Source organism: Herpailurus yagouaroundi, unplaced genomic scaffold (assembly GCF_014898765.1).
Source record: "Herpailurus yagouaroundi ecotype Mexico unplaced genomic scaffold, PumYag 159, whole genome shotgun sequence".
Classification (NCBI taxonomy): domain Eukaryota; kingdom Metazoa; phylum Chordata; class Mammalia; order Carnivora; family Felidae; genus Herpailurus; species Herpailurus yagouaroundi.
The window spans coordinates 32,896,594-32,922,583 of record NW_024412400.1 but is presented as its reverse complement, the minus strand read 5'-3'; the positions used below and the strand labels follow the sequence as shown (position 1 = coordinate 32,922,583).

The 25,990-nt window shown below is 42.7% G+C and overlaps 1 pseudogene; it reads left to right on the top strand.

The window, feature by feature from the left end:
• LOC121034180 (40S ribosomal protein S16-like) overlaps nucleotides 1-25,990 on the top strand; it is a 37,314-nt pseudogene that overhangs the window by 981 nt on the left and 10,343 nt on the right.

Here is a 25,990-nt window from a genome sequence, read left to right as displayed (position 1 = left end):
TAAACCAGGAATGATCAAAAAAATAATATGTTGGGTTGAAGAGCTGAAATCGTGCTAGATTACATTTTTTCTAGCAGCAGGAATAGGGATTTGCAAACTGTGTTCAATGTTAGAGAAATTTTTAGTTTCATTTCTTCTCATCTGAGTCTTAGAGGCTATTGGGACCATAAAAGTCATGACCATTGTATTTGCTTTATATAGTTCTTACTGTGACTAAATGAGGTTCCATCCATGAAGTCCCTAACACTTGGCTTGGCACATAAAAAAACTCAAAAATGTTAGTAACACCCATTAGCCTTTGCCTACCCCTTCTAGAGTTAAGACTAGTGAATCTAGAAAAATAATGCAGGAAGCAAACACTCTCAGCCTGGGAGCAGTGCTTACCCTGCTCGCTTGTATGCCCTAGGCAGGGAAAGCCTCCCCCATACTGATACCCCTGTCCGCATATTTATTTTGTGCAGAGCAGGTCAAGATGGGCTTTTGCTCTGATCCCCTATGGACTAATGCTTTCCCTCTGCCAACCACACTCTGAGTTCTCACTTTACCCAAAACACCACCACTTAAGATCATTGAATCATCCTCTCTTTTTTCCCATTTCAATATGAAGCCTAAGGTACACCTACAGTCACTCTTCTAAGAATGTTAGATAAATAATGCAGTTTACAAAGACACTCTATGTTCAATTCAGCTGACTTTAAAGAGAGATGATGTGGAAAGATCCCACTAAAGAAGGACAAATTCAAAATATCTGTGGCCAAAATGAGGCGGTCCTGTCGAGAAGTTCCTTCTACCATCAGGAGGGCCCTAATTTCATACCCATGTAACAAGTTGATTCCCTCATTTTATAGGCCTTCAGCTGGGTCTGCAATCTGATACATCAATTTCTTTCTTCTAGGAAAAGATGAGCTACTAGGCAGCTGAAGATGAGATTTTTAAGAGAAAGTTAAAGGAATTTTATAGCCTGCTTTTGTCATCCATACCACCCCATGACAGCTGACCTCCTAAATACTTATTAAAATTAATATTGTTTGAGCAAGTCAAAAGAGAAGAAAAAACTCTGTAAGTCTATGCATAACATAACTCTCCCCTGCACACAGCCTGGGACCATACACGATAGCATCACATCATGGGTTGCAATGCTGTTGTGATGGAAAGAACATTGTGCCAGGAATGAATACACTCTGTCCAAATGGCCTTTTAGAATAACACTCCCAGTTTTAGAATCTGATGGTTCATTCATTCCACCTCTGTAATTTACCAGAAGCATCTACACACATAATATTACCATCTGGTTATTGTAACAATGATTTGGTAAAAATCTCAAGTCAAACCAGCCCTTGCTCAAGACCCAGCTACAAGCCTGCGGTTGGCCCCTGCTATTACACACATAATACATCAAAGGCTTTGGTCCCCAATCCATAACTATAAAGAAGCCATGTCAACATGTACTGGGGTATACAATCAGTTAAAGGGCCCTCTTGTGCACTTGTGCAACTATAATGGTAATGCTCATACATATGATACATCATAATTTACAAAGGCACTTTTCCCAACCTTATTCCAATTAATCCTCACAACATTATAAAAGTAGGTACTGAGGCACCTGGGTGACTGAATCAGTTGAGCATCAAACTTGATTTCAGCTCAGGTCATGATCCGAGGGTCACATTGGGTATGGAGCCTGCTTAGGATTCTCTCTCTCCTTCTGCCCCTCTCCCCTGCTCATGCTCTCTCTCTCTCTCTAAAATTTAAAAAAAAAAAAAAAGGAGGTATCATTATCCCTATTTTATAGGGGAGGAAACTGGGGCTCATAGAAAATAAATGACTTGCCCTAAGTTACAGAGTTAGTAAGTGGTAGGGCCAGAATTTGCACCCAGGTCCCTGATGTTGTATCTGCATTTGTTCCAGCAGCCCCTGTGGATTGTGGTAGGGCATAATGATGTTATTCCAGTCACTCACTTTTGCCCACGACCTTCCCTACTTTTCAGGCAGCATTTAGGGCAGTCGGGCTTACTGCATTGGAAAGGAAGGGCATAAAAACCAAAGAACAAAAAAGTGAGTTTCCAGTTTTTGAGGTGAAAATAGAATTTTGGAACTTCTGGTAGAAAAAAAAAAAAAACAGCTTTAGATCTCAAAATCCTGGCTTCTGAGTACAAAAAGGCAGCATTCTGTACTAACAGTACAATTAAGACATGCCTGAGGAAGAGCAAGTCAGTTCCCCAACCCAAAACTCCACAGGCCAGAGGGAGGCAGAGAGATGGAGAGAGAGCCACAGATTAATAAAGAAGTGGGGGCCGAGGACCCCAGTGGGGCTTCTGGATCTGAGAACTAGACCTTGCAATGGATAGACTCTGAGACGGCTCTCCGTGATCTCCACTTCCTGGTATTCATGCCTCTGCATAATCTCCTCCCCTTTCGTGTGAGCAGGACCTGTTACTGCCCTCCAATAGAATACGGCAAAGGTGACAGAATGTACGTGATTATGTGTATGTGACTGCACAGTATACAATTTTAGTGCTATCTTGCAAGAATACACTGTCCCTGTTAACTGAAAAGCCAGCTGCTGTGCTGTGAGCTTCTCTTTGGAAATGACCATGTGACAAGGAACTGAGAGCCTCCTCCAACCAACAGCCAATGAAAATCAGGCCTTCGGTGTGGCCGCCTACAAGGCACTGAGTGCTGCCAAAGAGCATGTGAGCCTGGAACAAATGCTCCCCTGACTGAGCTTTGGGTGAGAGAGAACCCTGCCCTGGCAGCAGCTCAAATGCAGCCTTGCAAAGGACTCAGCTAAGCCATAGCCAGACTCCTGACCCACTAAAACCAGGAGATAATACCTGTGTCTCGTTCTAAGCCTCTAGGTTTGTGGTAATGTTTGTTGTGCAGCAACAGAAGACGAGCACAGATTAGTTCAGGGATCTGTAGAAGAAGGGATGCATGCCACTCACAGGTAAGACCCAACAGGGTAAGTGAGGTCCTTGAGAGTTTCACAGCCCCACTGTGGTGCAGACCCAGTGGAAGAAAATGGTGGAGGGCATGTCTGAGCAAATAGGGCCTGGCATGGCTGTCCCTGAGTCTTCCTCACCCCAGAGAAACTCCAGAGTTCACTCAAGGGGCTCAAGGATATAACTAAGGAGGAACAGCAGACAAGGAAGAGCTTCTTGGTCGGAACACAGAAGGCACAAGCCAATGACACATACATCTCTGCAGGTGCCAATAGTTCAGAATGCCAAGAATCACATCTCGTGGGTGCCTGGGTGGCTCAGTAGGTTAAGCATCCAACTCTTGATCTCAGCTCAGGTGATGATCTCACAATTGTTGACTTTGAGCCCCATTATCAGGCTCTGCACTGAGCCTGCTTGGGATTCTGTCTCTACCTCTCTCTGCCCCTCCCCCCCAAAAAATAAATAAATAAACTTAAACACACACACACACACATACACACACACACACACACACACACACATCTGGGATGTGTAACTTTACACATCCCCAAAGCCAGCATGGACTCTTGCTGTGACCAAGACCTAGAGCTCTCCATGAAGCTGAGATATCTCCAACTCCCTGTACTTGATGCCACTCCAGGGACAAGGTGGGAGCTGGGGCAAAAATCCTGAACAATTGTGTTCAAACTGGAAATGGCTGCATCTACCTGGAAATAATTAGGATGCATGTTCTACCATCAGGGGAGGAGGAGGATAAGTAAACAACCTGATATTCCAGACTGATGAGTTTTAGAATAGCAGAAAAGGAAGAGGTCTTAGGGATGTGCAGGAAAGGTCAGTAGAGGCTTCCTGGAGGAAGTGACACCTGAGTTGAGATTTAAAAGATGAATTAAAGTGAGATTCTATGAATATAAGATTCCAAACTTCTACGGTTCTATGAGTTTAAGTTTTCAAAGTTCTGAGATTCTTTTTTGCTGAAGTCTGAAGATCAAAGGCTCCCTCCTAGCATTGTTATCTACTGGGTCCTGCTTGGGAGTGGTGGAAACACAAACTAATATATCTGAAATGTATCTGAATCAGACTCCTATTCCTCCTAATTTCCCACATCTTTGTCATCTCTGCCTGTAGGGCTTTCCTCCTTTTTTAATTTACTCTTTTATTTTAATAAAAGTTTCACATGCACACAATTTCAAGAGTCCAATTTTTTGTAGGACTTATACGAAAAATAGTAGTTGCACACAGTGCCCTATCCCTCCCCCTTTCTCACCACCCAAGGAAACCCACTTTCAACCTTTACAAGACTGTTTTGGCCTTTTTCCTCTCCATCTGTAAGTAACATACTGAGGTTGCTCCTTGATTTTTCAGATGTTCTATCCACTATACCCTGACATGGAAACTGAGACTCCTGCCACTCTCTCCAATCCACCACACACACACCTACTTCCTATCTCCATTCACTCAGTAGTGTTACTATATGATTTAAATTCAGTACACTCAGTGTTTACATTATTATGATTATGCAATGTTATTCACAACTGAGTCATGGGGCTTATGAAATATGGTTACTTTACTTTCTAATACATTTTGTTTTCCCTGGAGTTTATGATTGTCTTGGTCTTTCATTTGCTAAGTTTCCTATACCCTTATCATTCATTCAGCTGTGAACTCTTCTTCATATATGTAAATCTCTTCTCAATATGTTTAAACTCATTAGGCATTTTATCATTTTTATCTTCTTGAGTAATTGTCTCCCAGTCTTCTGACCCACTTGGGCAATCTAAACTGTTTGCATGACTGTCATCTAGGGAGTTCCCTTTACCATAGACCTGAGGATTCCTTTGTTTCTCTCCGGGGTTGGATTCTCTGTTTCTCATATCCCAGTTTGTAATGTCATATCCCATTTCACCATCTTTTGTATACACACATACATGTACATACACATACGCACACATCCTTCCTGACTTCATGTACTTTTGCTTCCAACAACCAACACCTATAGCTCTTTGGAGGAGAACTACCCTTGGGTTACTAGAGGTGCTTTGCCTAAAGCCAGAGATCCAAGTACCTTGGAATTTTCATCACTCACCCAACATGCCCCAGAAGAGCTCTTATCCATTGATGGACTAGTATGGGAGCATGCAAGCCAGCTCCTTTTTTCAGGTTGGGAAAGCCCTAAAGTAACTTATACTCCAGCATTTTCCTGCAGGATCAGACTGAATTATGCCTGCAATCACACCCTGTCTGGCCTCTTCTATTTTCTTGTTCTACTTCCTCCACTCTCTTCTATTCTCCTTAGTTGCACAAGAATCCACATCTCAGAGTCTTCAAGGCGGCCCAACCTGAAATACATGTCCTCCTTTGGTTTAATCCCTTGGTTTGTTGGAACACATCTTCCAGTATGGAAGACCTATGTTTGAAAAATATCTTACGCTACTGGCACACATAACTGACTGCTTGTCTGGTGTGTTAGTTTTATGTGTCAACTTGGCGAGGCTATAGTACACAGTTACTTAATTAAATGCTAATCTAGATGTTGCTGTGAAAAGTGTTTTATAAATGTGTTTAACATCTACAATCCTTTGACTTTAGATAAAAGAGATTGCCCTCAATAATGTGGGTGAGCCCCAGCCAACCAGTAGAAAGGCCTTAAGAGTAAAAACAGGTTTCCTGAAGAAGAAATTCTGCCTCAAGACTGCAACATTAATTCCTGCCTGCATCTCCAGCCTGCCCTACAGACTGCAGACTTACCAGCTCTCCCACAGTCACATGAGCCAATTTCTTGGGGGAAAAAAAATCCATTTTTATATTTGCATAAATACGTACAATTATACACTTATATACCCAATAAGGGAAATAGTGCCCATTGGCTCTGTTTCTCTAGAGAACTCTGATACTACTGGGCATCTGAGTCATCTAATGTTTTGATGGTGTTGCTTTATCATCCTATGCTACCTCCCAGTGCTGCTATTGAGAAGTCCAATATTATTCAATTCCTGACCCTCACTATAGAACATGATTTTTCTCTCTGAATCTTTCTTCATTCTTACTGTTCTGAAATTTTATGGTGTGTCTTAGAGTCAGCTGATTTTCTCTCACTGTGTTTGACACTCAGCAGGACTTCTCAATTTGAATACCTGAATTTTTAATTCTTCAAAATTTCCTTGAGTTGTTTCTTTAATGATACATTCTTTGATGTCTCCATTCTCTCTTTCAGGGACTTTTAGTTTCTGGGTGTTGGACTGGTCCTCTAACTTTCTTGGATTGTCCCCCCTATCTTCTATTACCAGACTTTTTCTTCTATCTTTGAGAGATTTCATCATATTTTTCTTCTTATCCTTCTATTGAGCTTATAATTTCATTTCTCATATTTTTAACCTCTAATAGATACTTGTTTAATAGTAACCTTTTCTTGTTTCGTGAATGAAACAAACTTTTAGTTCTCTGAGGATATTAGTAGTAGTTGTTTTTCACACTTTTTCCTTTTTTTTAAGTTTATTTATTTATTTTGAGAGAGAGAGAGAGAGCACAAGTGAGGAAGGAACAGAGAGAGAGAGAATCCCAAGCAGGCTCTGCACTGTCTACAGAGCCCAATACAGGGCCCAAAGTCTCAAACCATAAGATCATGATCTGAGCTGAAATGAAGAGCCAGACGCTTAACCAACTGAGCCACTCACCCTCACACTTTTTCCTACTGCAGACAATTTACTTGAAAGTGTTTGCATCTCTTTGTTTTAATCTCTCTCTTACATGTAAGATTTCTTCATACTATGTATATCCGAGACCAATCTGCTTAAGAGTGTGACTCTAAAAAGGTGACGGTAAGTCCCAAGTGTGTGATAGAACCATGAACCATCATCTTCACAGTAGGGTGATCTGGCTAGGCTGTTTGTCAGGGACCCTGATGTCAGTGTCTTTAAATCTTTCCACTTATCTGACAAGCTTACCTTCTGAAATTTTGTATATCCCTAACACACACTATCTTAGAGATACCCCATCTGAGATAGCCCTGACTAGAATGCAGACGGTTGAGATTAATGACCTCTGATGTTCTCTCCCTCCTATGTATCTGTAGAATGTGTTATCCAATCAATGACAAATCCCAAAAAGGTGATAAGGGACACAAGAAGTACATCTCATCTCTGTAGAGCTATACCAGATGACAAAATGAGCCTAAAGAAAGGGAAGATGGAAGCTTCAAGGCAGCTGTGATGAGGAACAAATCCTGATTTGAACTCTAGTTCATGCATGCTCTTCCTCTAGCGACCCCAAGTGTATTGGGAGGAAATATGGGCTTTGGCTCCACAGACCAAGAATAATTCCTGTTTTACCCACTTCCCAGACATGTGAGTCAAGGAAAATTACTTAGACTCCCCAAACATTAATCTTTCCTTTGGAAATCCAGGTTGGGAGGCAATCCAGTTGTCCCCAGGACCCTAGACTTCCTCTGCCATTAGCCTAATCCATTCCATGACTGTCAGCTTACTTGCCTCTCACCCTGTGCTAACCATGGCTCATGGTTGACAGGGGCTGGGTCACTTACCACTTACAATAGGCAGCCCAAGACCTTGAACTCAGTGAATGTTGAACCAATGTTCAATCTCTTTCCTTTTATTTCCCGCTATGAACTAGGGACCATAATCTCTTCAGAAAACTTAATTTTTCAGTTTGCCCCTACGTAAACAGTGTCCACAGAGCACAGGGAGAAAGTCAAGAAGAAAAACAGAGAGAAGCTGATAAGCTGAGAGGAAAAAGCAACAACTGGAAGAAATTTGAGAAGAAAAAAAAAAAAATAGCACATGACCAAAACATGATTTAAAAAATAATAATAATAAGGAGGATTGGAGGAAAGGAAGACCAGAGGATGCAGGTAAATTTGGATTCTGGAGAAGAAAAATAGAACATAATAGAACTATATGATTACAAGGATATAACATCTCAATCTGGCTGAAAGCAAGGTTCTCCTTTATGCTGTCATATTGGTTTTGCCCAAAACTCTCCCTTTTAGTTAACTGGTCATGCCCCACACTCCCCCCATGCAGTATCTTCAATGGCTACCATTTCCTTCCATGAATCTATCTTCCTATCTCTGCCATAGTTGATTAAGTTAGTGGTGGACATCCATGGTCTAGGCCAAAGACAGCCCTTCTCCAGAATGTTTTTCATTAATGTAGACTTAAAGAAACAAAACTCATGTGCTCTCAAAAGCCATTTCTCACCATGTGGAGAAAGCCCATCTGCACAGAGAAGCACAGAAGGAACACTGGCCATGTTCAAGACCATGGATCAAATCGTTGCTGAAACCCCATTGTTCCCCTTCCCTTTTCACAGTATAACGGTTCAATCTTAACTGATGTACATGACCCAATTCCTCCTTTTACCCAAGTCTGCTCAAGATGAGTCCCATCACCTGCAATCAAAATGGTCTTAGTTAACAAGACATATGTGAAGACTATAATAAAAGCCTGCACTATTCATATACTTAGAAACATTTTTACATGTGCAAAATATCTTCAATCTTGCTAAGTCATTAAAGCAGGGTTAGGTGGAGAATGCTACTTACCCGTGTTTGTTACCATGACTTTCAGGAAATTAAACTTAGCAAAAACCCATCCTCTAAATGTCCATGTTTCCAACTTCAGATTGCCCTTCCTTCCCATTAATGCCCACTTCAGTCTCCTGTACCACCAGTTCAAACCTTAAAGGGATACCATTTCTTTCCTCTCCTTTGACATCAAATCCAAAATAATCATCACTTCTAGATTCTACAAGTTTTGAAAGATTGTTCCTTCTCATAGACTGATACCCAGCATCTGTCTTCCAAATACTGGAAGTTAAAAAAAAGATACACTTCCAGTTTCAGTCAAGATAGAGTAAGTACAATCCAGCCTCCCTTTCCCACTGAATGCAATCAAAAATCCTGGACAGAGTACATGGAGCTTCTATCTGAGAACTCTGAAAAGTAAACAGTGGCAGGTAGATTGGGGAAGGAAAACAGAACTCAAAGAACCACCAAAAGAACAGTGAGTTTTCTGGTTTTATTCTTTAGTGTCTTTGAGCCTAGTCTCAAAGGCAGTTGGAAGACTGGAGCTGTGCACCAGCTGAGGACAGAAAGAACTCCAAGGGAAACGATCTATATTTCTGTTCTGAGGCATAAGAAAGCAAGCCCCTACAGATCTGATGGAGTGGGTTGGCTTTGCTTGTTTTTTTCCATTCTCACTCCCTAGCCCATAGGCAATTTCATGGCAATACAATAGATGGGAGCAGTAGCCAGGTGGGCACCTAAAACTCTGAGAGAGAGTCCTCTCTGACCAGAGAAAGTGGGGTCTCCATAATATGGGGAGAATCCCCATTGCTTTTTTTTTTTTCTCTACCTATTCACTCATTTCATGACTGTGGGCAGTCACAGGAAGTGCATGGCAGAGTGGGCAGCTTTTCAGCCAGAGGAGTAGGAGAGGAAGACCTTGGGAGCCAACTAATATCTAGGGAGACTCCAGCCACAGGGACAAGTCCTGACAGGCCTAACGTCAGCAAACCATTGGTCTCATTCCTCTTGACAGTAATTGGTTTAGGAATGACATGGAATGCAAGTCTGGCCAATGAGATCTGAAAGGAAGGCTGCTGATAGTGAGGGCAGAAGGCAAATCTTGGTAAACGTTTCTCTTCAAATGGGAGAGAATAAGTCCTGATATTAGGTGTCATGTCCATGGACTAGAGTCAGAACAGATGTGCTGGAACTACCATTGAAGCTGACAGAAGACAAAGCTGATGCTCTGAGATTAGCAGAATGGAAAAATGGAAAGAACCTTCAGCCATGGAATTAACCAGTCTGGAGCTGCCCTGCCTGTGGGCTTCTTCACATAAGGGATAATAATTTTTCCCAGTTTTTGAGTAAACTGAGGCAAGATTTTCTGGAACTTTCAGTCAAGTTACCTTAGAGTTATACCTTATAAGATACATACAAGGCAAAAAGATTGCTAGACCAGGTGCATAAAGTCAGATCCTCACCCAAACCTGCCCTCATTCTACATTGTTTCAGATTCATTCTCTGAACCCTGGAGCAGAGCATTACTTAATCTTCCTCAAGGTTCAGAGGATGTATTAACTTAAGGAAAAGTGAGAAGTCTGTATCTGGAACAGAGGGGGAAACTCCTCCTCTTCCAGACCATTCACAGATATTTGCAGCATCCTTATATTGGCTTCCTGCACAGGCAGCAGGCCCTACCCACAGGTGATAACCTAACTACAATAATAGTAGCAGTACAGAAATAGTAAGGTCAGCTCTCCAAGGAAAGGTAGAAGCATCCTATGTGTTTGAAAAGAATTTACTACGTGGATTACACATGTAATAAAGTTTTAACCACCATTTTTTGTTTTGTCAAATAGATGTTTGACTGTTTAAAGAATTTTATAGGAAAAATATCCCATGAATTTAAAACACCCAGCTATTCACATCCATCTATATTTTTTCCAGACTCATCAAAGCACAGACACCATGTACATGAAATCTGTAAGAGTGACTATTCTATTCTGCATTCTGTTTTGCTTGCACTTAGCATGGTGATGTATGCACATTTTCACATATGTCTCCATTTTAGCGGTCACAGAGAATTCTGATATACCATGCTTCTCTTAGCCATTCCCACTCACTAGGCATTTTGGTCACTTTCCATCTTTCCTTATAATGAATTTGATGCCATAAATATCTTTGTATAAATGACTTTTCTTTTCATTTGAATTATTACCTTAGGGTATATTCCCAAAAGTGGGATTACCAACTCAAAGGGTATGAATGCTTTCATAGTTTCCATTACAAATTGCCAGCTTGCACTTCAGAAAAATAGGGACAAATTACAGATTAGCCAGTAATGTGTGTGAGTTTTCAACGCAGAAACTAATATAACAGGTCTTATTGATCTTATTTTTGTTGTTGTTAATTTAATATTGGCCCTCCATTGCTGTTCAAATCTGCATGTCTTCAATTACTATTCAAGCTAAACATTTTTCATGTTAGTTTCCTATTTGCAGACAAAGAAATAAAAAGACATTTTGCTACAGCAAATCTACCCACTAGGATAATATGGAAACATTATAAATTGTAAAGGCAATACTAAGGAAAGATGTTGCCTGTCATTATTTATATGTAAACGATATCTTCATATTTTTTGATAAATTTTCACATAGTGTCCAGGTCTTATCCATAAATTTGCATAATTCTGTATCTATTTTGAACCATAAGCCTTATTCATAATGATTAAAATGATTTTATAAGTTATTTCATTTAGTATTTTCTTTTGCTACCAAAAGTTAAAACTCTTTTGTAATTGATTTGATTTGCCTTGTTTCTGATGATATCTTCTATTGCTTTAAATATCGCAAATATATTTCTCCTCCATTGTAGAAATAAATATGCTATTTCATCCTCTTTTGATTTTTTTATGGCTTGTTTCACGGTCATTTGTAAGGTGCAAACCTGAGGTAAATTTCATTACTGCCTGGACTTCTGACATACACGGCTAAATTCTTCCCTTACAACATTAACTGAGGATAAGAACACCCAGCCATTCAGTTCTGTGTGTGGCGGGTTGGTACAGAGCAGCTCAGAGTTCAGGATGCTACAGTTCCATATGCTTCACCCTTCCACAGGAGTCCCTACTGACCAGAAAGAATAAGTAATGGTGTTCATAAGCATCTTGAGATAGAAAAAAATGCATGTGTGCGTGCACGCACACACACACACACATACACACACACACACAGGGGCTGTTTTGTAATTTTTTAATGTTTATTTATTTATTTTTGAGAGAGAAGGGGAGCACAAGCAGGGGAGAGGCGGGGGGTGGGGGGAGACACAGAATCCAAAGCAGGCTCCATGCTCTGAGCTGTCAGCACAGAGCCAGATACAAGGCTCAAACCCACAAATCATGAGGATCGTGACCTGAGCCAAAGTCAGATGCTTAACCAACTGAGCCAACCAGGCACCCGCCACACACATATTTTAATGCATGTCTTTCTGCATAATTTCTTATAATTGCATGTGAATCTACAATTATCTCAAAGCAAAAAGTTTAATTGAAAAACACTTTAAGGGGCGCCTGGGTGGCTCAGTCGGTTAAGCGGCCAACTTCAGCTCAGGTCATGATCTCATGGTCCGTGAGTTCGAGCCCCGTGTCAGGCTCTGTGCTGACAGCTCAGAGCCTGGAGCCTGTTTCAGATTCTGTGTCTCCCTCTCTCTGACCCTCCCCCATTCATGCTCTGTCTCTCTCTGTCTCAAAAATAAACGTTAAAAAAAAAAAGAAAAGAAAAGAAAAATACTTTAAAATTCATGAAAATTTTGTAACATATTTTCTTTTAAATAAAGAAATTTCCGGATTCACACCCGGGCTCTCAACAAAAGTCCAGAAGCTTGGAGCATGGCTATTCTTTACCAATTCTGATATTCTAGGAAAAAGTCCCCAGTTGGTGGGGTCTTTATCCTCAGCCTCCCATTATTTGAGGAGTCAGCTCTCAAACATTGCAATGTTAAGGCCAAAGGTAGGTTTAAAAGTGCTGGGTTTTAACCAAATTGCCAAAAATATTTATTAAGGACCACAGCAATCTTGCTTGAAAGCCAGGCACCAGCTCTCAAGTAAACAACTTGTAGCACAGAAAATTAATATTTTAAAGCTGCCAACAGCTTCTTGCCACTGCTATAGTTGAGGCTTAATTTTTGAAGCTGAGGAACTGTCATTTTGGTAACCAAGTGGATTTTGCATCCTAAAGTTTAAGCTGGAATTTGTCCTTGGGCAGGTCTTCCCTTTCTTCTTTCTATGGTGACCTTTTTAGTCATGCAGACAGAGATAAAGCAATTTCTTACCCCTTTTTCTGCAAGCAGCCCTGAATTGGTCAGGGCTTCAGATGTTAAGTATTCTGTTCACTAATGAAAATTTGGTTTACTTTTTAGCAGGCCTGTGCCCTTGCAAATAAATTATTTTAGATTATGAATTTAAGCTGCCCAGTCCCTGAAAATTATTGCTTGTTCGTGAAAAATATTTCCTTTCTTTATCCATCTCCAGTGTTTTTCCCCAGTAGATTGCCAGGCCAGCAGAAACATCAGGCCTGACAGTCTTCTCACCGTGAGGAGAGCATACCCGGCTGAGCTTGGCAATTGCTCCCCAGCCTGGCCAGTTGGAACCCCACACTTGGGGTTCTGCCCCTGCTACCATTGCTGCCTCTATCCCAAAGGCCCCGGGCCCTGAAGCAATCTAGCCATTAGGAGTACAGGTATGATTCTGAATCCCAATTCCACCACTGAACCCCTGTGTCACTTTGGACAACTCACTTTACCTCTCCTGACTCAGTTTCTTCATTTTCAAGACGGGAAAAGTAATTAATACCTACTAGAGGGGTGCTATGAAAATATTAGTTTGCTCCCCCTGTCCCTCATCCTGGATTCAGGGGCTCTGCCATTCTTGTACACAGAAGCTGAAGTCCAGTTGGCCAAAGGGGATGATGAACAAGAGAAATGACCCCTCCTACTCCATCCCCCACTGGATACACCAGCACAACCACTTCTCTGCAGCAGCCACCTATAAGCTCCTAAGTATGGGGAGAGCCCAGGACTACCTGCAGCCAAGAAATGCTGCATTGTGCCTGGAACCTCAGCTTGTCTGCCTTCCCTGTGATCTGCCCCTCCTCTTAGGTGCACAGAATTGCAGCTGACTCCAAGGCTGACCTTGGTCTTCCTCACATCCTGGCCAAGGAGACATGAGGATTCCTGAGGGGTACATAGCCTCTGCTCAATGGGTCACCCTTACTGAGCTCTAGCCCCTGCTCAGGTGGCCATCTTGGGCCAGAACCAATACCCTTAGGCTCTACCCCTCACTATATCCCTGGATCATCCTTCTACTCCTTGAAAGAGGTCTCCCCATGCAATAGCCCCCTGCACTACCCTCAACACACACACACACACACACACACACACACACACACACAGGACCGTACCCAGATCCCCTCAGATCCCCTCTACCAGTACTGTGTGCCATTACCAAGATTCTCTCCCTGTGTGCTTTGCTTCAAAAAGTTCTCATCCTGCAGGCTTCAGAGAATGATCCCTGGGCTGCTGGAAACTTTATCCAGACACAAGGATAAACAGAATGTCTGGGAGTTTATGCCCCTAGGCTACCTGAAGCCAGTGCATGACTGGTGCTATAGGAAAGCAACTTCTCTTCTCAATGAGAGGCAAAATGAGGGATAATTTGTGCTCCAGAGTACTGCAAAGGATCAAGCCAAAGCAGAAACTTCGCCTAAAATCACACTGTCCAGCTTCCTCTTCTTCCCTGTCCTGCTTATCCTACTCCCTTACAAGTCTCCCCAGGGAGCACTTCCTTAATAAATCGCTGGCACACTCCCTCTCATCTCAGTATCTGCTTCTGGGCAACTTAAGACACAACACTAGCTTGGCAAACACTCTGAAGAGACGCAAGGCCACCAGGTCTGAGCCATTTAACTGAGTGTGTTCTCAGGTATGTGTGTGAGAGAGTGAGAATAGGCATGTTGGTATGGAAGTACATAGGTGTGTTGCTGGAGAATGAGTGTATACATATAAACAAGTGTGTTTGCCTGTATTTATATGGGTCCAGATGTGTGTGTGTTCCTGTTTGCAAATGTGGACGTAGCTGAGGAATGTGCACGTACCACTGTGTGTGCATACAAGAGATGGTAGGTGCATGTACACATGCATGTGTGCTTGTATCTAGCTCTCCTTTGTGGGGGTTACAAGCAGAAGTAATTTAAAGTGTCTGAACATCTCCACGGCCAGCAGAACCTACATCTTTCTAACAGGCCAGCAAACAGTTGGGTCTTGGGCCCTTGAGTAACATAGCTTCCATTCTCAGTTAAGCAAACATCAGATCTACTTCCACACAAAGTCCACTGACACATCAGTGAAAGACTTGGAGAAGAGGGGTATCTGTGGTAAATGAAACCTGGACCATCAGGAAGCTAGGCCCACCCCTACATCATAACAGGGTTTGGCATACAATTTCCTACTTAGTATTATAAACCAAGACAAGTTTCTCATCCTCTCTGTGCCTCAGCTCCCTCATCTGAAAACAAAGATAATGGTAGCATCATTAGGCAATAGTAGTATATTTACTATATTCATTTGTTAGGGCTACCAGAACAACATATCACAAACTGGGTGGCTTAAACAACAGAAACTTACTGTCTCATAGTTCTGGGAGCTGGAAGTCTGAAATCAAGGGTTGGTTCCTTCTGAGACCTCTCTGTTTGGCTAGTAGATGGCCACTTTCTCCTTCTGTCATCACCTCATCTTCCCTGAATGTATATCTGTGTGTCTAAATTTTCTCTTTTTATCAGGACACCAGTCATTTTGGATTAGGGCCCACCCTAATGACCTTACATTAACTTAAAATTTTTTTTTCAACGTTTATTTATTTTTGGGACAGAGAGAGACCGAGCATGAACGGGGGAGGGGCAGAGAAAGAGGGAGACACAGAATCGGAAACAGGCTCCAGGCTCTGAGCCATCAGCCCAGAGCCCGACGCGGGGCTCGAACTCACGGACCGCGAGATCGTGACCTGGCTGAAGTCCGACGCTTAACCGACTGCGCCACCCAGGCGCCCCTACATTAACTTGATTGTCTCCGGAAAGACCCTATGTCCAAGTAAGATCACATTCTAAGGTACTAGGATTAGGACTGAAGACACAATCCGATCCCTAACATTTACCTTTTAAGGCTGTTATGAGGTTAAAATGAGTTAGTTTTTGGAAAGTGCTTAGCTCAGTGCCTGGCATATAGTAAGCCCTATGATACATTTTCCTATGATAATGATGCTGAATTATATCAACTTCAGAACTTTTGTGCCCTGTAATAATAAGACAGAAAAGGGGGTGCGTAATGCTTGTAAGAAAATTAAAAAGCTTTGTAACACACAAAAGGTGAAAGAAAAGACAAAACCCGTCAAAAATTGTTTACTCTCTGGTTATTGTGAAACCAATTTCCACCAGTCTGTGGAGTATTTGAACCTAGTTTGTGTGCCCCAAAACTGAACATACCAGGTGGGCAAAATGGACCCACTGTTCAACAACTCTTTAAACAAATATTTGTACTATCACTCTCCAAGGTTCACTTACCCACTGCCATTCCAGATAAACAAGTGAAACCAACCCAGACTGAAAATCATCAGTAAAGAGACAGAAAATGGGACCTTGCCTCAAGACATCTCTTTTCTTTGTTAACTCACAGCCCTGAGATCACAGAACCCAAGAGAAAAGAGAGGAGATCTTTGAGTGCATTGTTGAGTTGCAGGCTCAGGGAGCTTCCAGGATAAATACTATAATGGCATGTTTATATTGTGTGGGCCAATCAGGAAACACTGCATCTACTACTGGCCAAATAGAAATGGAAATTACTTCCTCCAGGACCCCCTAGCGGGAACACAGCAGCTAGGCTTGCTAAATGAACCACACAGTGGTGGTGTCCAATGGAAGACCTCTGAGCTGAATTCCAGCATGGGTCATTCCCAGCTCCACTTCTGACCACTGACCAGCGCCTCCAATTTGCCCTTGTGGGCCTGGGGTGGCATCTGCACCCACAGGCCGGGCTGGGCCATCATTGTTGCCTCAGCCAGCCAGCTATTGCTTCAAAGGGCTGGGTGAATGTAAATACAGTTATTTAATCTAATGCAGTTATTAATGTAAATGGGTAAATATTACAGCAGATGTATTCAGTTCTAAGTAAGAGAAAATCTAACTAACTGATTCAAACAATGCAGGCATTTATTTTTTGCTAACAAGAAAATGGGAAAAAGGTGATCATAGAGTTGGTCTGACAACCTAATGATGCCATTGAGGAACCAAGAGTGCCTGTGTTTCCATGTTTCCATCTTTGACTTGCTGGCTTTTAGCCCCCATGCTTGCAGCCTCACAGTTGCAGGATGGCTGTTCCTGGTAACACCACTTCTTCCCTCCATCTCTCCAAGCAAGGAGTGGGAGCAGCTTCCTGCCATTGCTAATTTCTGGGTTGTTTCTTCCATCCACTGCTGGTCTTCTCAGCAACTCTACCCTCTGCTTAAACAACTTCCTGCATTAAATTCTTTCTGTTGCAATAACCAAAGTGATTTTGTTTTCTCAGTTAAAACCTGACTGCCCACGTGGTTAAAGGAGTTTTAAAAGTACATACCTGAGGGGAAAACAAAGATAATTTTTAATAAAAGTTAACAAAACTCAAAGTAGACAGTAAGAAAATAATATTGAAAATGAAGCATGTGATCATATGACAATGGTAGTACCCTTGACAAGTTGAGAAGTTGGAAGAGGCCAGCACCCCTTCTAGCTTATTCAGTACAGGGCACTGGGACAAGGAAGGAGTGTGGCTCAAATTTAGCCTTGCTTCACTCATTGCACTATGTACCCTACAAGGGGCTCTTCTCAGGGAAGGGGCACTTTTTTATAACTTACTCAGAGGTGTCCCTAATTTTCATTGGCTAGCCTTGGCCCTCTCTAGAGTTGCCAAAAATTATGAAAAAAAAAGGTGGCAGGAACGCCTGGGTGACTCAGTCGGTTAAGCATCCAACTTCAGCTTAGGTCATGATCTTACAGTTCATGGGTTTGAGCCCCACATCACACTCTATGCTGACAGCTCAGAGCCTAGAGACTAGAGCCTGCTTTGGATTCTGTGTCCCTCTCTCTCTCTGCCCATCGCCCACTCATGCTCTGTCTCTCTCGCTCTCAAAAATAAACATTTAAAAAAAATAAGGCCTACCTGACCACTAAAGAACTTTGTTTAAGGTTTTTAATGCTTCAGGAACACAAGGAGAAGGGGCTCTTAAGAAGGAGGTTCCCTGTCCAGAGGCAAGGCTGGGGTATTAAAATATGGAGAGCCTTGCCTCTGGAGGAGCAGAGAGCAGCAGTGACTACTGCAGCCCTGCTGGAAGAACCCCTGTTACAAGGGGACCCACACCTTTGACAAGTGGCCTGTTCCCCATAGCTGCAGCCTTCTTTTCATTTCTTTTCTCTGTCATTCGGGAGGGCAGCCTCAGAACTTAGAAAATCAAGTTTGACCTCTGATGGCTTTAACAACAGCCCCCACCCCATGAAACAGCAGGACTCCAGAAACCCAGAAAGACCTAAGCACACACAGTTATTTCTGGGCATCCTCGAGGGGAGCCTGCAGGTACTCGTAAGTTGGGCTATGCAGTTGCCACCAAGCATCAGCCCTTCCTTCCTCTGGACCCCACATCTCATTTGTCCATATCACCCTGCCCACAAAGCTGCTTGCATGAGCCTCACCTCTGCCAGCCCATGGGGGAATGTCTCCCTCTATCCATGCCACAGATGCTATGACAGGTGATCCCAAAGCCACCCTCCAGAGATGCCCTCACAGCGCTCGGCCCCAGAAGTGGGAGAATGATCTCCTCACAGCTCTGTGCCTCTCCTCATCACCTGGGTCCCCAAGCAGCTTTGTCAGCGCCCAGAGTCTCACCAAGTGGCCCCATCAACTCCTGGAGTACCTCCATCCCCACCTCTGGGCCTGGGCAACCTGGAGGAACCTGGGCACCAGCAGGGACCTCTGTGTCTTCCAGGGTTTCCCCACTCTCAGCCTACAGGGCCTCATGCCCAATATACTGACCTGAACTTTAAGCAGATACCAGACCCCCACTCAATCTCCCCCTCTTCCTTTTTACATCTCTTGCCACCAAAAAATCCTCTATGCTCTTCCAGTTACAAAGCAAAAATTCCCAGATACTGATATGTCTAAGAGAGAGACATCAGCAGCCAACAGAAGACTTTCTGGTATACTTGGCAGAAGTATGCCAAGGAGGTCTCTCCTCGGCAGGGGAGGGCATTAAGCAGGGGCTCTGGACAGTTAAAAGAAATATTGTAGTGGCACTTACTGCCTCCTGTTTGACCTCCATGCCTGCAGATGGCACACAGCAATGTCCCAGAGCAGGGGATATGCCCCGGCAGGTGGCCAAGAGGCAGACAGCCTCTACAGGGAGAATGGGGTTTGGAAGGTGGCTGTTCAGCTCCCTTCCCTCTCTGCTCTTGTCTCTCCTCTCTCCCTTTTCCTTTCCTTTGTCTTCATTTTTACCTGCTTCTCCTTCCTGCTCTTCTACCTCCCTCCTCATTCCACTTTCTCTCCAGTACTACTTGTGGACAGAGCACTTTTCTACATGCTGTTAGAAGTGAAAAAGAAATAAAAGACACTGGTCCCACCCTTAGGGATTAATGAGATTACCCAAAAAAAAAAAAAAATCTGCATGCAGAGCTAAGCAGAAGGGTAGGACTGGATCAGAAATGGCTTTGACCCTCTGAAATGTTTCTTCTTTGTTCACCTGTTAAAGCAGCCTTGGGGAAAGACATGTCCCAAAGAGATAACCCCATGGGATCCTTCTGGATCAGTTCAGAAGACAAAGGAAGAATTTTGGAACACTTGTTGATGTCTGCTCAGTGACACAACTGAATTTATCTAATAAAAAATAAGAAAGCACACAATTTTCTGTAAGGAACTCATCTATTTCTTTTTTAAAATATGATAATGTCCTGTTTGAATATGTTTTTAAAGAAAAGTCTTTAGAAGCCTCAAGCACCATAAAAAATAAGAGAGGGAGGGAGCCAAACCATAAGAGACTCTTAAAAACTGAGAATAAACTAAGGGTTGATGGGGGGTGGGAGGGAGGGGAAAGTGGGTGATGGGCATTGAGGAGGACACCTTCTGGGATGAGCACTGGGTGTTGTATGGAAACAATGTGACAATAAATTTCATATTAAAAAATAAAAATAAAAAAATTGGAAGCATCAAGCACCTTATTGTCAAAAACACTATTACATATAAGGCCCAAAAACTGTAAGGAAGACCACAAATATTGTAAATAGGAGTTTAAAAATTCACTCAACAAACTTAAGTTTGTATTCAGACAGAAGGGAGCTGGACATGAGAAAACTACTCCTTTCTAATTGGGAAAGGTCATCCTAAGGATTTCTAAGGTCAACATAGAGGAGTGCTCCTCTTTTGTACCAAGAAAGACAGAGGCCTATAAAGTACAAAGTTATTTTCTCCCTTATACAAAGAGGCAGGGATCTGGGCTCTTAGGGAAAGCTAAGTGCTGGCTGAAGGCATGAACCTTCCCAAGCTGTCTAAATACTATTGAGACCAGTGTTCTGGCACATCCCAGACAAAGCAAGCAAGAGTCAGTATCATCTATCCCAGTGTGAGGGGAGGAACCAGGGATGGGTAAACAGAAGCAAGTTGGTTCTTCCTATGTTTTTATGTTTCTTTAAATCTTACCCTAAACACGATAGTCTATCTAACACACATATATCATATTAATAAGAATAAACTCTGTAGTGTTTCTGGCTTAAATGCAGCTTTGGAAAAGGAAGCTGAATTCTCTTTCCGCTTCCCATGGCTATGGGAAGCCTAGTTGTGGACCCCTGTGATTCCCAGTGGGTACCTGAACTGGAAACACCCAGCTCCAGAGGATGCCTAGAATTATTTGGCTAATCTATAAGTTAACAGTAAATAGCACAACTCCTACCTAATCAAGGCATGGGGTGGGGGTCAAAAAAATAGCTGCCTAATCAGACCAATGACTTAGACAAAGCAAAGGGGAAATGGATAGCAGCACACATTTTCCTGTTGATAGCCCATAGCTGCTTCCACCACGCCTTTGGATTAAGAATGATGGACAGGAGAACTACCTTCTGCCAATTAATTCCAGAGTATAATTTGTAGCCTGGGCCCATCCTGGAAGATCCTGGGCTGCTAACAAACCATGACACTGCTTTAATTTCTCCTTTGCCCCCACACTTTATTAAAACCTGGAGTGGGTTCCATCAAATATCCCTTCAAGGGAAAAACAGAGAGAGGCAGAGAAATGGAGCAACATTTGTCTCAATGCAATATGAAAGATTAGAGTTTGCTGGATAAAGAGGGAGAAAGGAGGGGGTAGGAATTCTTGTGAAACACACGCACGCACAGGGACACACACACACACACACACACACACACAATTTCTCTTTTGCAATGACCTCCTTATGCCCCATCCATCAGCCTGGGGTTGGCTTATTCTAACTAGCAGATTCCTTTATTCTGTATAACAGGCCCATCAGACACAATCTGCATGCCAATTACTGGCACAGACCCCTTGATACCAAAAAATGGAAATTAGCTGTCAAGGAAAGGCTTCAGCCGGCCAGGTCTCTTTCTTGCTCTCTATTTCCAGCTCATATACACACTCACTCTGCTCAGCGCCTGGCTCTCACCAGGGAGTCCCCAGCGGAAAAAGTCATCTAAAAAATACAAACATATTTTATTGTTATTAGTATTAGTTGCTGACTTTCTCAGTACAATGTGAAATTCACCAGTGGGCAAAAGCTGCTTAGGGCAGAAATGGGTGAGAGAGGTTGATTTCTGATAATTGCATTTCTTTGGGAGCAGATCAAGGCGTCCCATGAAAGGACATTCAAAGAAATGTGAGGATAAGGGCAAAAGAAAACAGACAAGGAATGGGATTCTGTAACCAAGATAACAATCAGAACTTTCACACTTAGGAATGGGCCTAGGCAGAGTTGAGAGGACAGAGGTGAGATGAGCTCCATGAACAAGCCTGCATTACTGCTTTGCATCCTAATAAGTTCTCACAAAGCCAGGCTGCGGCCAACCTGGAGGGCTTCCTATGGACACAGAATCACTCCAGTGTATTTTCAACCCAACCTAAGCATGCTGCCCACAAGGTTTCTGTCCTTATGCTCCCAGAATCTCCAAAAGACCACATTTTATGATAATTCCTCTTCTCTTTTTTCCAAAGTGAGTCACAGAGCAAGGGAGCTTGTTTTCCACTGTCCACGCTGTCCAGGATCCATGTTGAATCTCATTTGGTGGGATAACGTAATTCATCTGGATCACTGTGACCTCAGAGTGGTGCCCTGGAAAATTCAGAGCACTCCCCTTCATTCAGGGACATATCCAACTTAATACCAGAGAGGACCCTATCCTTAAAATTTTTAGTGAAGAGTATCTCTGTATTAAAATTTTAGTTGTATGGATCCATCCAACAACAATATTTTTCATTAAATATTTTCATTATCACACAAGTGTTCAAAATCTGGATTCCTTCACTGACAATTAGAAGATATCTTTACTTCTAAACAAATTGTCTCTTCCTCCCATGCATTCTGGGAGTTAAAATTGTCAGCCAGGAAAATCTGCAGTTTTTTAATGCACAGCTTTCAGAACATGATGTAAAAACAGCTTAATTTGCCCAACTGAATTCCTACTATGTTCCTCACACCCAAATGTACAGTAAACATTTGTGGAAACAATGAATGAATGAATGCCAGGAGCTCAGGCAGGCATTGCAAATAGGTTGGTGAAAAAGACACATACCCTGACCTTGAGGAGCTCAAGGTCAGACCTAGTTGAAATTCCCCATCACTCATTTCCTGTCCCTGTACATATTTTGTAGTTGGTGTTAACAAATGAGTCTCCTTGGCTTCCCCCAGAGGATTGCTTATGTGTTCTCTCACTCAAATGCTCTTCTTCAAGCTCCTCGTTTTGAGTTACTGGATTTACAAAAAGCTATTTACTTTCTCATCACCCAGAGGGCTCCTGACATCAAAACAAAAGCAATTTGGTTTAGGATCTGATGACATTTAATGTTCTAACCACTCCCTTCACTTCAGGGATGCTTCAAGGATGCATTTCTAGTTTTCCTCCCACTTCTCTACTCCTTCTCATCCTCCTTTGAAGATTCTTCTTCCACTCCTTAAATATTAGTATCCCTCTGGGTCTGTCCCAGGTTCTCCCCCTCTCTTGTATTCAGGCTCTAGGACAACAGAAAAGGCAAGGAGAGTCAAAGCAGACCCCCAGGTCTTTGGCTTGAACAACTGGACAAATACAGATCATTCTAGTTGGGCATCTTTGGTTGCTAGGAACAGAAATCCATTCAAACTAGCTCAAGAAAGAAGGATTTCTATGAAGACACAAAGCATCTCAGAGGAATGCAGAAAACTTCTAGGCCTAGGGAAGGCGAAACTAAGGCCACTCCAAGACTCTCCTTCGTTAGTGGCTCCTCAGCTTCTCTAACTACCTCCACTCCCTTCCTGTCCTCCAATCCGTTACCTCTGAGTTGCCCCTTTTCCCAAACTTCATGTACCCCTTTACTGCCACCCCAGACAAAACTCTACCACAGTCTTTCTGCTCCAGTGCCTACCATAAACTGAACACTTACTTGGTATCACTTAGATTCCCCAGAATGGCATCTGACCAGCCCAACTCACTTTTTGTGCTCACTTTTTGGCAAGCTTATCAATGAGCTGCCCTTAGATGAGGTGCACATCCTTGTGCCAATCAGTTATGACTGGGGCAGGGTCAGATGGCCTGCTGTCTGTGTAGCAGGGGCTGTGGGTGGAGGAAGATTCTCTAAGAAGAGAGTGTTGGTGAAGCAGTTATCCCCAAATGTGCCAAATACAGTGGTATTATTAAATACAGAGACTAATTCTACAAATATTCATTGTGAAAATGCTAAATGCACAGCAAGAGAAGAGGGTTGAGGCTTAAAGGTATGCCATTTTATAGGAAATAGACTCAAAAGGACCAGCAGAAGTAGTTTCCATCACTTTAGATGTGGCAATCTAGGGAGAAGAGAATTTTGACAAGTGCATTGGTTTTTTATTGCTGCTATAACAAATTGCCACAAACTTAGTGGATTAAAACAATGTAGATTTATTCTTTTACAGTCCTAGAGGTCAGAAGTCTGAAATGGGTCTTATGGGGCTAAAATTAAGGTTATCGGCAGAGCTGTTTTCCTTTTGAAGACTCTATAAAAACACTCCATCCCTTGCCTTTTCCAGCTTCTAGAGGCTGCCAGCATTCCTTGGCTCATGACCTAGCATTACTCTGGCTTCTTTTTCCATTATTATGGCTCTCCTTCCCTGAACTGGATTCTCCTGTCTCTCTCTCTTCTCCTTATAAGGATCCTTGTGATTACATTGGGACCACCGAGAGAATCCAGGATAATCTCCTCATTGCAAAATCCTTAACTTAATCGCATCTACAAAGACCTTTGTGCCATGTAAGGTAACATATTCACAGGTTCCAGGGATTAGGACATGGATATCTTTGGAAGGTCATTATTCTATCCACCATATGAAGGATATAGTGATCACACAAGACCAACACTGCCACTGGTCTGAGGAAAAGACACTGAGTCCAGGCACAGTCCTCATCTGTATCCTAAAAAAAAAAAAAAAAAAAAAACCTGGTTTTCACAAAATGGAAGGAGTGGAAATTAAATGTGAAGAGATTAGAGGTATACAAGTGGTAAAGAAAAGGAGGCAGAAATGCTGACCACTCCTTAAAAAAGTCCAGCAATGGAAGATGAAGAGAAGACTACAGTCTGAGGGAGAATCAGGCCAAAGGAGGATAAAGAATGACACAGTCATTGAAATATGAAAGTTGTAGGCAAAGACCCCTCTGAGTCATGAGGAAGCAGAAACAGACCAAGTCTTGGGGTGCTCAGGCTCAAAGGCGCTTCCATGGAAATGCCCTGGAGGGGCCACAAGAGGAAAAGAAGTTCAACGTGATTCTTAGCATATCCAGCTGAGTTGAGATGTTGACTCAACCTCCTTGACTCTCCTGAGCAGGCCTAGAGGTCTGGAAAAGGAACAAGAAATCAAACATTGGAGATGGCTGGGTTGGAGGGTCAGAAGGATGACTTCATGCAGAATCTGGAAAGTGAGCTAGGCAGGGCTGCTAGAGAGAGCATAGGTAGAAAACCAACAGCAGAAAAAAAAAAGGGGGGGGGGGGTGCTGGGTACAAAGGGCAGAGAAGCCAGAGAAGGCTAGGCAGTAGAGAACTGAAGTGGGAGGGACAGCCTAGGTAAGGGTTCCATCAACACTTGTTGAGTGATGGCATGCATGGAAGAATGAAGAGCCAATCTATAGTTACAATGCTGCTGGTCTGCTGAGTGTGATGTAGGACATGGGGCTGAAGAGGAGGTGGTTGTGATTAGATGCGGGAGGCTGGAGATGAACGTGTCACATCACTAACAAGATGCGTAGATGAAGGTTACTGGCCTTCTTGGATGACCCATATGCTTACCACAGTTTAATAAGCCCGTGGCCACCAGGAAAGAAGGGACTCAAGGTTATTCCATCAGCTTTGACCAAGTTTTCTATCATTATTTAGCCCTATATCTTTCTCTGCTGGAGTACACGGTGGTTATAAAAGACATCTTGAATGACTCAATTCAAGTAAACCTGAAATACAGTCTCCCACTTGCCATGCAAATGTTTATCCAAGCTTGTCAGATGGACATTGGCAGAAAGCACACTTCTTCCCCCAGAGAAAAGAAAGATGTCACTAAAATTATCTTGGACTCCATAGGTGACATTAGTATAGCCAGACTGCAGAGCATCAAGTGCCAATTTACATGTTAGCTTCTGTTGTGCTAAATGGAAGAAATCATACCCTTGTTGTGTCAATTATGTAGGTGAGAAAACTCCCCCTGCCACGGGCCTGGCGCTGGGCTGCACGTGGGCCCAGGGGCCACTTATCTGCTTGTATAGGTGGATTCTTTGCTGCTTGGCTCTAGAGGAAAATGCATCTTACATAAGGTGCTGCTCCATAGATAAGTCTGTTGTTAATATGCCTCAGACTGCCTTTGCCATGGCTATTATCACGGATACATGCGACGTACATCTTTTTTATCGGTGCGCATTGTACTTGTGGTAAAAAAATAAAAAAATAAAAATGGAAAAGAGACCACAGGATGTCATTTGTTATTTTTAAAAAAAGAAAAAAAATTTTTGCTGCAGATTCAACCCATACCACATATTATCCCCGATGAATAAAACTGGAACATCAAACATGCATTAATCAAATTTGTGGGTTTTTCAGAATGGACTTTTCCATAGTTTAGTGTGATTCAGCAGGTACTTGCAGGGCATTATGCCTGAGCTGAATGAACTTGTTAAATGCTCCCTGTTATGATTCTGTCCCATCATTATTGTTTTAAAAGGTAGAGTAATTTCCTCCCCCCTG